Genomic DNA, 14,443 nt, shown 5'->3' with positions numbered 1-14,443 from the left:
ACCCCAAACCAGACCTATTTCTCTTTGACTTATAATGGGAAGACTAAGGTTTTGTATCAGTATTAGATGTTTAGAGTTCTATAGGTGTAGCATTACGTGCATCTGTCATCACCCTCTATGTTGCCCTGCCCTGCCCCCCTTAGGTTTCACCTTTCATTTATGGTAGTGCCATCTACCCATGTGATGCCCTCAGGCTAACGGAGAATTCATAATCGCATGTCTTGGTTCACCCAAGTATCACTGTTCCATCTAACGGGATGGACAGGTGATGTTTTGAGGATGTGGGGGATGTTTAAAAAGGCATCTGGCTTATCGCAGATGTTTCTCGTCGCTGGCTGTTCATCTCCCAACTGCAGATTAAAGCCTAGCTTGAGTTCATCTCCTGTTATGCTGCACAATACTTTTGTGGTGATACTGCGTTCTCAGGAGTCTTCCATAAATCTGTCTGTTGTTGCGTTAGATGGAAATATGCATGGATATTCCCAAGAGTGGGTCCTTTGGATGGTTCCTCTGTGTGTAAGCTACAAGCTTTTTCTATCTGGAAGCTGGAGGTGGGGAGGGAGCATCAGTGCATTCCTTTTCCCCAGCAAAGTCTCTTGCAGCTTCCCTGCAGGAAAATAGTTGAGGAAGGATGCAGACATGTCTGCAACCAGTTTTACGTTTGTTCGGTTTTCTTTCTAATTCCCGGCTAAAGAGTGATGTGTCTTTTTAGTTGAGTCCAAACTCTCTTTTTCTGAAGAGCACAGTATAAAACCACTGCTTAAAACATCAGATTTTCAGTTAGTGCATTGCCAGAGAGGGGCTGTGGAAATTTGTGGTTAACTTCAGATTCTAGTTTAAATCTCAAACTGCTAGAATGATCTGAAACTGGCCAAACTGACAGTAGGATACTTTCAGATTTCAAAGACCTGCTTGCTATCTTCATTTGTTGCTAGGGGAACACAGGTAGACGGCCAAATCCATACTTAGGAATGGCAGGAGAATGTTTCTGAGCTATCTTCATTTGTTTGTTTGCAGTTTGTCTGGGTGCAACTCCCAGGCTTTGTACTTGCTAGGTAAGTATTTATCCGGCCTCTGAGCTACGTTCCCAGCCCCTGATGGTTCCTTTGCAGTATTCCTCAGTCTTGGGCTAATTAAAGTGTTATCTATTTGGTGTAAATTTAGTGAAGGATCCTTTTGGATTACTGCAACTAAGCATGAGTTTACTTAATATCTGTTTGTGAAAGTTCAAATATTTCTTGGGCTATATCCATATTCTTCACTTGTTTTTATTCCAGTGAAGATTGTGTTTCCATGTTTAGCATGGTCATGTGAGAGCCTTGATAGCATTTACATCTTTCTCAGTTAACAACTAATACTTAAATATAGATTCACCTTTTTAAAAAGTCATTAATCAGCTAGACATCATGGTTTTCACCTTTAATCTCAGCAGTAGGGAGGCAGATGTAGGTGGATCTCTGTGAGTTCAAGGCCAGCCTGGTCTACATAGGGAGTTCAGCCTGGTCAATGTAGTGAGTCTTAGGACAGCCAGGGATATGTAGAGAAATGTCTTGAAAACAAAAAGAGAAAGAGCAACAACAATAACAGTAACAAAATCATTATTATAATCCCTCATGCCTTTGATCCCAGCAATCAAAAGGCTGAAGCAGGAGGATCTTGAGCTTCAGGCCAGCCCATCTCAAAACCAAGACAGAAAATGTAGATTTGGTTACTTACAGAGACAGATGTTACAGTGTAAGAAGTGTGGGAGTATTTGTGTTTGTTTCTTATAAACGTAAAAGCTAAGATATAGATAACTGTATGTTATATAAAAGAGAAATAATACTTGCCATTTAAATCTGTAATTCTAGAATTTTGTACTTTGGATTTTTTTTTTCAGATATTTCTTATTTCTGAGAATTATTCATGAGTGTTGTAAATAATATTACCCTGTCCTGGTTGATTTTGTTTGTTTTTATTTTTGTCAACTTGATGAAAGCAAGAGTTAGCTGGGTAGATGAACTTCAGCTGAGAAAATGTCTGCATAGATTGGTCTGTAGGCAAGTCTGCATGTAGTTTCAGCGCACAGGATGGAGGCAGCCTTGAGTTCCATAAGAAAGCAAGCCAGTAAGCAGCATTCTTCCATGGCTTCTGCTTCAATTTCTGCTTCCAGGTTCTTGCCTTGGCTGTGACCTGTGATCCAGGACATGTAAGCCAAACAAGATTCATATAGGTAAAACAGAGACAGCAAATTAATACCCCTGCAAAAAAGAGCCAGAAGGAAAAATAACTGATAAAGAAATCAGAAAGCAATAAAGGTAAAAGCATAACTAAGGAAGAAGGCATGAAAATAAACTTTTTCTTCCCAAGTTGCTCTTGATTATGATGTCTTGTCTTATCATAAGAAACCCTAAGACATCCCCAAACTGTCTTTTTTGAAATATCAGGAAAATAGGTGTAAACCAAGAGTGCCCATGTCACCAGATCATATTAGCATCCTAGTTAAGGGAAACTCTATGCCCTGTTAGACCTTCATAATGTGTTCATTTGATTTGGTGATAAATGAGCATGTAAGCAGTCTTCCTTATTTCTGCTTTTACCTTTATTGCTTTCTGATTTTTTTTTTTTTTTTGGTTTTTCGAGACAGGGTTTCTCTGTGGTTTTGGAGCCTGTCCTGGAACTAGCTCTTGTAGACCAGGCTGGTCTCGAACTCACAGAGATCCGCCTGCCTCTGCCTTCCGAGTGCTGGGATTAAAGGCGTGCGCCACCACCGCCCGGCTGCTTTCTGATTTTTTTTATCATTTATTTTTTCCTCTGGCTTTTTTTTGAAGGGATATTAATTTGCTGTCTCCATTTTACTTATCCGAATCTGGTTTGGATTTGAATTTTTACACTGCTTCAATTGTGTGCTGTAGAGCCTGATACATAGTGGTTTTATCTTTGTTTGTTTCCCCCCTTGATCCAGGAGTTGTTCTGGGGCATCCTTCTAGGCAGAAGAGCCTTTTTGTATATTTATGTTAAATTCCTATATTATTTCCTTGTAATTGGAAAATTAACAGCTATTTCTTTGCTTTCTCCACTGCCTAATATGTTATCAGTGCTCGTGAATGGTCCTTGTGAGCTCGAAGAAGATGATAAAGAGCCATAATATCTAACTATTGACTATATAGTTAGGATGAGGCATTATGTGTGTGTGTGTGTTTTATTTTATTTTTATTTTTTGAGACAGGGTTTTTCTGTGCAGCTTTGAAGCTTTTCCTGGCACTAGCTCTTGTAGACCAGGCTGGCCTCGAACTCACAGAGATCCACCTGCCTCTGCCTCCCGAGTGCTGGGATTAAAGGCGTGCGCTACCACCTCCCAGCTGTATGGTTTTTTAAGTATCTGATCTACTTTTGACTAAGAGAAGTACATTAATGTCTTCATGTGTTTCTCTCTGTGGCTCTCTTTTAGTTTCTGCTATAAGAAAGTGACTTCTCCTTTCCCTCAAAGATATTCACAGCTATGATAACTCCATTATGAGCTTTATCTTTAGTGTTATAGAATGAACTTATTTATATTGTTTGGTGCTTTTAAGCCCAAATTCTACATTGTCAGTTTTTTATTGTGTGCATTTCCTGCATTGGGACTGTGTATTATATAAGAAAGATCACACATTCATTGGGTGACCGTGTGCTCTGTGTCAGCCAGCTCCCTCTTTCCCGGGGTAGCTTCATGACTAACTCTGGGGAAGTTAAGTGGAAGAGACATATGCTTCCCCTTGGAAATGCAGAGCTACCCTCTGCTTCTGCTGAATCCTTTTTTTTTTCTTTTTCTTGATTTTTCAAGACAGGGTTTCTCTGCGTATCTCTAGCTGTCCTGAAACTCGCTTTGTATACCAAACTGGCCGTTAACTCAAAGAGATCTACCTGCCTCTGCCCTCTGCCCTCTCCTCTGCCTCCACCTCTCGAGTGCTAGGATTAAGGGCATGTGCCACCACCACCCAGCTTCTGAATCTTTATCTATTGAGAGTTAGGAAGACATTCCTGGGTAGAGAGTGAGAGCCTTTAGGAAAGAACCCACATCACAGCTACCTGCAGCTGAATCGGACAAGAGAAACCCTTGCAGGATGAAAGGCTGTAGCACATCTAACCAAATTTGGCTGCTATATTCTGGTTTTATTGTTTGATTTTATTTTTGATACAGGGTTTTACTGGTTAGCGCTGGCTGACCAAAACTCATTTATTTATGTTGACCAGGCTGGCCTCAAACTTTTGGTATACTTTTTTTAAAACCACCTTTTAAAAATCTTATTTATCTTTTATTTTACACGTATGGGTGTTTAGCCTGCAGGTATGCCCGTGTACCACATGCATGCCTGGTGCCCAAGGAAGCTAGAAAAGGGTGTCAGATCTTCTGGAACTCGAGTTACAGACAATTGTGAGCTGCCTTATAGGTGCCAGGAATTGAATCTGTAAGGGTGGCTGAGGCATCTCTGCAGCCCTCTGGTGTATTTCTGGGTCTGTATCCCAGGCCTTTTGCAGGGGCCTTATATTAACTGTGTCTCTTCTGTGGCTCTGTTTTGTGAGCAAATCTGAAAGTGACATTGATGCGAAGATTTTGGTTCTCAACTGTTGAAGTACTTTGTTATATTTACTGTATTTTATATTTTATCTGACCCTTTTTATGATCTCTTTGTTATCTGGACCATGCATGCTTTGTTCAGCTGGTACATTCATGACATAAAGTTTTTAAAAATAATCTAGCTTCTGTTCCTCACTTAGGCCTCAGCTATTTCACTTGTTCTGGAAAGCACCTGTTCCCTGTGTGCTAAGTCTGTGTCACATCTCCTTCCTCCATTGTCTGTTTTTGTTGGTTTGGTGTGGGAGTTTTGCTATTTGTACTTAGACAAAAAATATTTCCATGCACTTTATTTTTTAACTGTTCTCATTATGTACTTTCGTCTTAGATCTGTAAGAAAATGTATCCAGAGCTGCTCCACTGGTGTTCTCTGGTGTCTCTTTTTTTCTCTGGAGTTTTGCTTTGCATCAGTGACCCTTGATGGATGGTTTGATTTGCTCTTTGATAGCAGTGTGACTTTCCCTTTTGAGTTCTTGGGAAATTCCCCAGTGCTGTTAGCTGTGTATGCCAGCATTGAAATCCACTCCTACCTTGATTTCTTAGGTTTGTAAGCACCTTTGCTTTTGATGTAGGAGCCCAGAGATTTTATTTATAGAACTGGATAGTTTACCAGGATTTCTAAGTGGACATTAGTACATAGCCAGCCAGTTTAGTGTTTGGATGCAGGTGTTTTTATGTCCTGGGAATTTTCTGAGATTCTGGTTCAAATACCTGTTTGAGGGGCTGTTTCCTCCTCCTTCTTTGGAGGATTCCAAATACATGGAGTCAGTCTCTTGTCCTGCCTGCCACTGAGTCCAGCAGGGCTTGCCTGCGGTGATTCTCCTCCAGCCTTTATAGCAGGCAGAGAAAATGACCCACGAAAAAACAAGAATGAAACTCTCAGCTCAGCCTGATTTTATTGTAAGTGGCGCTGGACCAAGACTTCTAGAGTTTGGCCAAGATCATTTTGCTTTAGTCATATTTGACCACAGCACAATTTTGGAAAAAAGTATTCAGATAACAATTAACTCAGTCCCAAATGCACAATTTAAGACACGTTTACATTGAGATTTACAAAGTTCATTTGGCTTCTTTCACAAGAGCGAGTACTGTTGTTTGGGGATGAGATGGGGGAAATAGGGAGAGGGACTGGGAGGTCAGAGATAGTGCCCGAGACTTAGGGTCTATGGAGCTCGACTGAGGGACTGCCTGTGGGTGTCAGCATTGGCCAGGCCCTGAGATAGCATAGAAGTCACTGAGGCTGTTGTAAGCACACATGACATCACTCTAAAGAATGGGTTTTATGGTCAAATGCAATGCTCAAGATTTAGGGGGAAATGTCTAGGATAAATGAAAACCTAAATTCTGGGAGATGCAGGCAGAGTCGGTCTCATCAGACAGCCAGGGATCACCAGGTTGCAAAACAGCGTCATTCCTAGCATTCCAGGAAGAGCAGCTGTGCTCCTCCTTCCATCAAAGAGGTACAGCTGTGTGTTTAACTTCTCCAGTGCTAATCTGTGTGCACAAGGCCTGTTGGCCCTCTCTCTTGCCCTTGATCCTGGCAAGGTGCAGTGAGGGAATACAGAAAGGGAAGACACAGACACACCTACAGAAAAGCTGGGGTCAGGTGGGCTGCCTTTGTTCTGATGGAGGGTACCAACTATGCAACAACCTAGAACCTCAGTGTGATTATTACCTAAAGCACCTGGGGAGGGGTTTGTTGTCTTAGTAGGAGATCCCTGTGGGTAAGCATTCTCAGGCTGTAAGCATCCAAGAGGAGGAAGTTACAGTTGATTAGTTTTGCTTAGACTGGTTAATCATCAACACTGCCAACATTTGTCATTGAATCAGAGAAAAGCTTTGCCACTAATTCTGAGCCTGACCCATATGAGCTTGGCTTTGCTAATTTCCCATGGATCTGAGACATTGGATCCTTGGCATGGCTTTGCCCATGTCAACAACACACAGTCACTAGGACTTCATCTGCTCTTTACACATTCACTCAAGGCTTTGGCTCCCCACAACCTGCAGCACAGTGGCTTTTGTGGTAGGAGAGGAGCTTCTTAGAATGTTCTTTGCTGCTGTAGAGTTGGGTGCAGTGTCTGGACAGAGTGGCACCACGGAGCAGTAGTTAGGGGCTCCTTTCTCGCTGTTGCCTTCTTTCCCTGCACTGACCCCTCTAGGGAGTTCCCTCCCTCTCTCGCAGCAGCGGTCTTCTAGGGACTGTGGCCCTGTCTGTCCATCCGAGGCACTCCTTTTCAGTTTCCTGACCTGACCTCAGGTCTCCTGCCTGGCTTTGGAATTCCTCGGTCGGGTGGGGCTCCCTTGCTGGGGAGTGGTGCCCTCCGAAGCTTGGAGCTTTGGCCCATAGACCCCCCCACCTTACTGACTTCCAGAGGGAGCCCTCCACACTGGATTTGTTTCTCACCAACTCCACTTCCAAGGACGTTTACTATATTCAGGGTTTGTTTGTAAGTTTATATTTAGACAATGTTATCATTTGGAAATTAAAACAGTTGTTTATAATGTTATATAAAGACTGAAATTCAGTTCCAAAATTTCATTTTTACAAAGGTTAAAAGAATTAAGATAAAATCTTACTATGTAGCTCTGGCTATAATTCGCTCTGTAGACCAGGGAGGCATTGAAATCACAGAAATCTGCCTGCCTCTGCCTCCTGAGTGCTGGAATTAAAGACATGAACCACCACACTTGGCAAAATGCATTTAAAACATCAGTAGTCAGGCCAAGTTTTATGTAACTGGTTTGTAAGTTTATTGAATTGTTGCTGTTCTTCACTTCTTAGGTATTTACCTATCTAGCATCTGTTCTGTTGCTGGCTCTTCTTGGCACATACTCTGCCTGTCAAGGTGGAGCTTCAGAGCCCTGCCAGAATAAAAGTCCAGTTAGCCTTCCTTACTACGCATACCTAGCCCATTCCCTTTATTTAGGAGATTAAACCCAGCGAATACTTTTATCAGCCAATTGTTAAATGTCAGTGTTCTTTTTGAGATTCCATTTTTTTTCTCCTTAAATAAGCAGAAATGGTGAAAACAAAAAGTCTCATAAAGTTGAATCTAAATGTCTGGGAGAGAGCTTCCAAGAGTCGATTTGGCAGCAAGTGCCAGTGCCCAGTTTGGTGTTGCTTCTCCTCCCCTCCTGGCCTGAGTGCTCCTGTGACAGGACTGTGAATGGCATCGTCTGCAGAACTTTGGTTCTTTTCGCTGAACGCTGAGCTCTGTCATCAGTTAATAGACAAATGAAGGAACTTCTGCGTGCTATCTCCCCTCTCCATGGACTGGCTTTTGGTGTTAGACGTCACATGAGCATTCTGAAGACTATCCTGCTCCTGCCTCCATTTTGGTAAACATACTGTTTTTAATTGGTGCATGGCAATTGTACCACAACGTGACATTTCAGTGCATGTTATGTGTACAGCACAGACCAGAGCAGTTGTCATAACCGTCACCCGGAGTACTCAGCACATCTCTCCATGGGGAGTATCCAGAGTGGTGTCTCCTGGGGATTTGGAAATGCTGTCAGCAGTATTTATCCTGCCGTGCTGTAGGAATGCGTACGTTCTTCCACATGTTCACCTGCACCCCTGTACATGTTAGCCATCCTCTCTCTCTGCCCTCTCCTGCCCCATACCGCATCCCAAGCCTTGGTAACTACAACTCCATTCCATACTTCTATTTTAGTCAGCCTCTCTACAGGGCCAGAAGCAAGGGGATGAAAAAAAAAAGTCAGGGTTTATTAAGGGAGCTTTAAAACGGCAGTGACAGCCAAATCACAGTGAGATGCTGAGAAGCTGGTGGTTACTCAGCCCGTGAGGGCGGTACCTAAACATTAAGAGTAATCCCACAGAAGCTTTCTCCCGGTTGTCTTTATGGATAGCCCGTGTTTCTGGCACCTTTAGTATCCCGAGATCTTCATTATAATTCAGGTTTCCCCTTCATCATTTTGTGCAGTGACCTCTCAGACCTTCTTCAGGGAATCTAGCCACATGTCACCTTGCTACAGCATCTCCTAAGACCTTAGTACAAGCCTCTGTGACCCCATTACTTACATTTTTTTCACACCTCCAAAACCATTACCATGTGAACAATGCCGGACTCTTCCAGCTTGAGGTGTAGCCTGCCACCTTGGACCACAGCTGTCCTCCGACCACTACACTCTCATTTGCACTCTCTTACACACAAACGTACCACATAAAATGATTTTATTAAAGCTTTGTTGTAAAAACATGGGGGGGGGGAATCATGCAGCAAGATTAGCCAGACTTAAAGTCTACATTTCTTAGTGAACTTCTATCAGAATAAAAAAAATGGTTTTAAAATGCAAGTTTTTCAAACAAGCTCTGGATTTCTTGGTAGGTGTGGCCTACCCCCAAGGCACTTGTCCTCTCCACCCAGCGTCTGATTTCTCTTTCACAGGACGAGTCCTTAACGCTTGCCCCTGTTACCCACAGCTTGTGAATGGCTCCTATTCCTTTCCTCTCTAAACTACATAGCCCACCATGAATCTGGATAAGAGCATCAAGTGGTAACTATTCTGTAGCCACAATGCTGTCGTGTCTTGGAGTTTTAGAAAATACATAGTCCACTACTTTTTATTCACCCTCACTCAGGTTTTCAGGACAGGCGGAACATAGCCAGATTCTCGGCCAGAATATGCAACAGATGACCCAGTTCCCATTCTAGTCTTTGTTTCCCTCTGAAACCTGCTATGAACACCGTCACTGTTTACATCTGTATCAGCATTGTAGCCTTCTCTGCCCCCACTGCAATGGCACAGTAAGCTCTGTTTATAGCACTCTCGGGCTTTGCTAGCCTGTATCTCCAAGCTCCTCCATATTTCTTGAAGGAACTAGAGAAAAGTTCCAACTCTCTGACCTTTGGTCAACGTGGAAATAGGCTCACATTTTCTGGCCTCCACAAGCACTGGGCCGAGCTCCCCAGAGTTCAGTCGAAGAGAGGGAGGAGCAATAATAGAGCAAAGGGCTGAGACCATGATGGGGATACCCACAGAAACAGCTGACCTGAGCTAGTGGGAGCTCACTGATTCCAGAATGACTGGGGTGGGGGGGAACCTGCATAAGACCAAAGTAGGCCCTCTGAATATGGGTAACAGTTGTGTGGCTTGGGCAGTCACTAGGACCAGGATTTTTCTCTAGTGCTTGAACTGGCTATGTTCTTTGGAGGGATACCTTGCTCAGCCTAGATACAGTGAGGAGGGCCTTGTTCCTGCCTTAAAGTGCCAAACTTTGTGGACTCCCCATGGGAAACCTTACCCATCCAAGGAGTGGGGGGGGTAAGGGGGTGTGAGGAGGGAAGGGAGTGGAAACTGGGAATGGTATGTAAAATCAGAAAAGATTGTCTTAAAAAAATAAATAAAATGAAAAGAAAAATTGGTATGTGGAGCTGGGCTTACTACTGCATGCCTGTAATCCTGGGGCTGGCGAGGCAGCAGGATCTTTTTTGAGGCTTTCCTGGGTTATATAGAGCAAGACCTTGTGTCAAAACAAATATCAGTAGCAACACCCCCCCCCCAAAACAAACAAACAAACAAAAATCCCAGTGTAACCACCACCAGCAGCAACAAAAAGCAGTGATGCAGGCAGATTCTCCCATCCACACAGCAAGCTAGCATTAACATTGTAACCTCTGTGCCAGGCCCTGTGCTGACCTTTCCCTGCAGGTTAGGCTAATGAAAAGTTCCTGCTAGTGAAGAAGCTTTGTCTTGGGTGACAGCCTCCTGCACACACCTCACTATGGGTCCCAGTAATAAGCTCAATGGTCCTTGTCTTTGGAGTTTGGTGTGGCTGGATAGCCCTCAGGGTATCCTAATTATAGGCCAGAATTCTGGTTGTGCCTGCACACCGATACATTGCTGTGATTGTCATTATTTGAGATATTTCTACTCTAATATCTTGTGATTTTTAGAGGCAGTTTTATTTCTGCCTCTGCAGTTGTCACCTTTTCTTTTGGGTACATCTCATGATGTGTGTGTGCCATTAATTCCCACAACTCTACTTTGATACCCCCGTCCTCCCACCCACAGTTTTAAAATAGTAGGTATTACTGTTGCCAGTGTGGCTCGGTGCTCCAAACAGTGATGATTCAGGCTGGGGAAAGTAGGACTTGAGAGGATTGGGGGATTAATTGGGTTTGGACAGCTTTGCTGTTCACTGACCCTTAGTGGGCTGCCTTTGACCACAGTGGAACAGGGTGGGGCTGGATATGCTGTTGCAGGCATCTTCATCCCTAAAGCTGGGGTTTTGGTGAACATTCTGACCTCCCTCGTAGTGTCATGTGGCACATGCTGACCTTAGCCAAGAAGCTCCTGGCTCCGAAATGAAAGAGGTGCCAAGCTGGGGCATCAGGTGGAGGCAGGTCTTATGCCTGCTCCTGTTTCCTTTCTTGGTGGAGAAGGTGTTTCCTTGTTTAAAGTTAGAAACTCCTGATACCAAAAGACACTGAGTTTATCTCAGTTCAGTTTTCTTCCTGCCACTTAGTGCTGTGTGCTGACATATTGTTACTTATGTTACCTCGTAACAGAGATACTTTTCAGATCCAAGAATATTTGACTACTTAGCCATCAGTTGAATTATTTGAATATAAATTCTGAGTAGTGCTCTTTAAAGCGTGTAATATTTAATGTTCATGTACGTGAAGTAAGTAATTGGGATACTTTTAAAGACATTTCCCAAAAGGTTTACACTTAGAGTCATTTGTGGAGTCTGTTCTTTCCTTCCACCACTACATGGGTTTGGAGATTGAACTTAAGTTGCCAGTCTTAAGTGACAAGAATCTTTACCTATCAGGAGCCTACCTTTTGTTTTTATATGGCTTCCTAAAGTACCCCCCTCACCCCTTTGAAGACAAAGCCTTATGTTTCCAGGGCTGGCCTCAGACTCATTGTATGGTGAATGATGACCCTGAACTTCTGATCCACTTGCCTTTATTTTCCAAGTGCTAGTAATACAGGTACAGGCCATCATGTACAGTCTATGGAGTGGGTGAGGATCAGACACAGGACTTTGTGTGTGCTAGGCAACTAAGTACTCTACCAGCTGAGCCACCTCCCCAGACTGTATTCTCATTTTTTGATAATGAGTCTTTCTTAGATGTTTTGTTGTTATTTGTTTTGAGACAGGTTCTCATGTAGCACAGATTGGCTTCAAACTCACCCTGATCATTATGCCTCTGCCTTCCAGATGTTGATGCCTGACTTTCTTCAATTGTCTTTTTAAGATTGATTTTTATGTGTACTTCTGTGTATCTGTGTATGGGAATGTGCATATGAGTGCAGGTGCCTCCTGAAGTCAGAGGCATGAGATCTGAATCTAGAGTTGCAGGCTGTTGTGATCCACTCAGTGTGGGTGCTGGGAACCAAACTCAGGTCTCCCGCAAGAGCAGTATGTGTTCTTAACCACGAAACCATCGCTCCAGCCCCTTTACTAGCATTGAGTATGCTGTGGTAATTCTGTTCAGGACAGGTAAGTGCCTCTTGATCTAATCCAGCCAGCTCATTCAGCCTTTGCACAAAGATCTCTAACTTTGGAGTCAGGAATCAGCTCCCCTGATAGCTGTGCTGAATGACCAAAGTGGCCATTGTCCTTGTCTCTTGTCACAGATGCCAGTGAGATAAAGGTAGTGTCTCCTCTGATTATTATGATATATGATGATTTAAAAAAAAATGGCCTGATGTGGCAACATCTGGGATGAACTTAGCACGGCACAGGAGTTTTGCTGTTCACATCTCTACTTGAAAGTAGGATAAGGTACACTTTAATTAAGCTAGTTTTATTTAGAAACTTAATAAGAATGGCTGCACTACACTGTAATTACAGTTAAAGATTCCTAGTACTTGACAGAAAAACAAGACACGGAGAAAAGCTCACTCGTGTTAACTCTGGAGCTGTGACTAAAAGCGAGAAACTTCTCATGAGGAATTTCCCACTAGGGAAGCCTCTTAAGTTCATTGCTCTAAAAAAAGAAAAGAAATGAAGATGGACTGGAGAGATGGCTCAGGGCTTAAGAGCACCAGCTGTTCTTCCAGAGTATCTGAGTTCAGTTCCCAGCACCTACATGGCAGCTCACAACCTTCTGTGACTCTGGTTTCAGGGACCTGACACCCTCTTCTAATTTCTGTGGGACCAGACACACAAATGATGCACATTCATAAATGCAGGAAAAACATGAATACACATAAAGAAAATAAATCTTTTTTTAATTAATGTATATTGAAAACAGAGAAAAGGAACCTGAAGGTTGAGGTTGAAAACTTTGCTTGTTTTGGCTGTTCATTTTTGGAACAGCTTGATGACATCCTGTTATTCCTTGTGTGACATGGACCCAGGTTATTTTATTTGGCAGGCAGGAGTAGCAATTTATTGAGATAAAATTCACCTGGAAGATAGTTTGTCTGTCTGAAGTATTAGCTGATTTCTGAAAATCTTTGCATAGTGGAGTTGTGCGACCATGACAGTAACCACCCCAAATGAAACAACACACCCTTTCCCCTCACTCTTGGCTTTGATGTTTTACCTCTGGTCTCGTGACATCACAATACCAGAGACTGACTCTCAGTTCTGGAGAGTAAAACCTGTAAAGTCACGGTGCTGGCATCTGGTGTGACCTTTTACTTTCCTCACATGGTGGAAGTCTGTAGGTCGGGGAAGAATGTTGTGTACTTGCTTGGCAGTGGAGCCAAGGAGAGAGATTCTACTCCACAGGCTCTTCCGTAGCTGTACTGGCCACCTGAGCTCCCTGGAGATGTCCACTCCCTGTTAAGTCTGTGTTTCCAAGCTCCACTCTGAAGTCCTCATTGTCTGTGCTGCACAGTCAGAGTCTCTTGGGCCTTGGTCTTCCTTTGAGATTTTACTTTTGCAGTGTAGATAGACAAAATAGACAAATGTCTGTGTGGAAGAGCCTGAGCTAATTAGAAGAAGAGTTGAACTTAGAGACACTAGGTAACCACCAAAGACTAATTTGGCTTTATGTATGAAAAAACTGCTGAGTGTATAAAACTGTCCCCTAGAGGCTGGAGAGATGGCTCAGTGAGCAAATGGTGGCTCTTTCGGAGGACCTGGGTTTAAGTCCCAACATCCATGTGGTAACTCACAACCATCTGTAATTCCAGTTCAAGGAGCTCTGATGCCCCTTCTGAGATATATGCCAACAAAACACTCATACACAAAACATTTTTTGTAATTAAAAATAAATAAAAATTAAGCTATCTATCAGTAGGGATTGGCTGCCCAGTGAAGAACTTTCTAGAACTACATGCATTTTTAGCTGCCTGTGGAGTGTCCTCTTAAGATCTTTACACAGTGCTTTTCTGTACCTGGTTGGGGCTCTGGGGTTCTTCCATGCTGGAAACAGGCTGGCTCCTGCCAGAACTGATAGTTTTGTGGATTTTCTGGGGGTTGGAGGGTTGCTTTTCAGACAGTCTCACTATTGCATTTAAGCTGGTCTGGAACTCACCATCCTCTTGCCTTTGCCATTCCAATGTGGGGGTTTACAGGCCTGGACCACCACATCTGGCTTTTGGGTTTTATGCTAAATAGTTAAAGAATGGCAGGATGAAGTATCTTCGCTCTTCAAAATGCAATCTTCTTTGAGAAATAAATTTCTAATATAAGAAGTCTATTTACCCAGCCTGATAGAAAACTTAAATTTCTAAAAACTTTTGGATATATTTATTTTTGTTTGTATGAGTATTTTGCCTACATGTATGTATGCCTACCACAATCATCCCTGCTGCCCACAGAGGTCAGAAGAGGGTATCAAATCCTCCTGGAACTAGTTATAGATGGTTGTGAGCCTCCATACAAGTGATTGGAACTAAACCCAGGTCCTC

At 43.1% G+C, this 14,443-nt stretch overlaps 1 protein-coding gene across 2 annotated transcripts in view; it reads left to right on the top strand.

The window, feature by feature from the left end:
- The window catches only part of Napb (NSF attachment protein beta), a 41,078-nt gene that overhangs the window by 2,389 nt on the left and 24,246 nt on the right, over positions 1-14,443 (top strand). The gene's annotated exons all lie outside the window — the stretch shown is intronic.

This window comes from Microtus pennsylvanicus, chromosome 2, assembly GCF_037038515.1.
Source record: "Microtus pennsylvanicus isolate mMicPen1 chromosome 2, mMicPen1.hap1, whole genome shotgun sequence".
Classification (NCBI taxonomy): domain Eukaryota; kingdom Metazoa; phylum Chordata; class Mammalia; order Rodentia; family Cricetidae; genus Microtus; species Microtus pennsylvanicus.
This window is presented reverse-complemented; position numbering and strand designations above follow the sequence as displayed.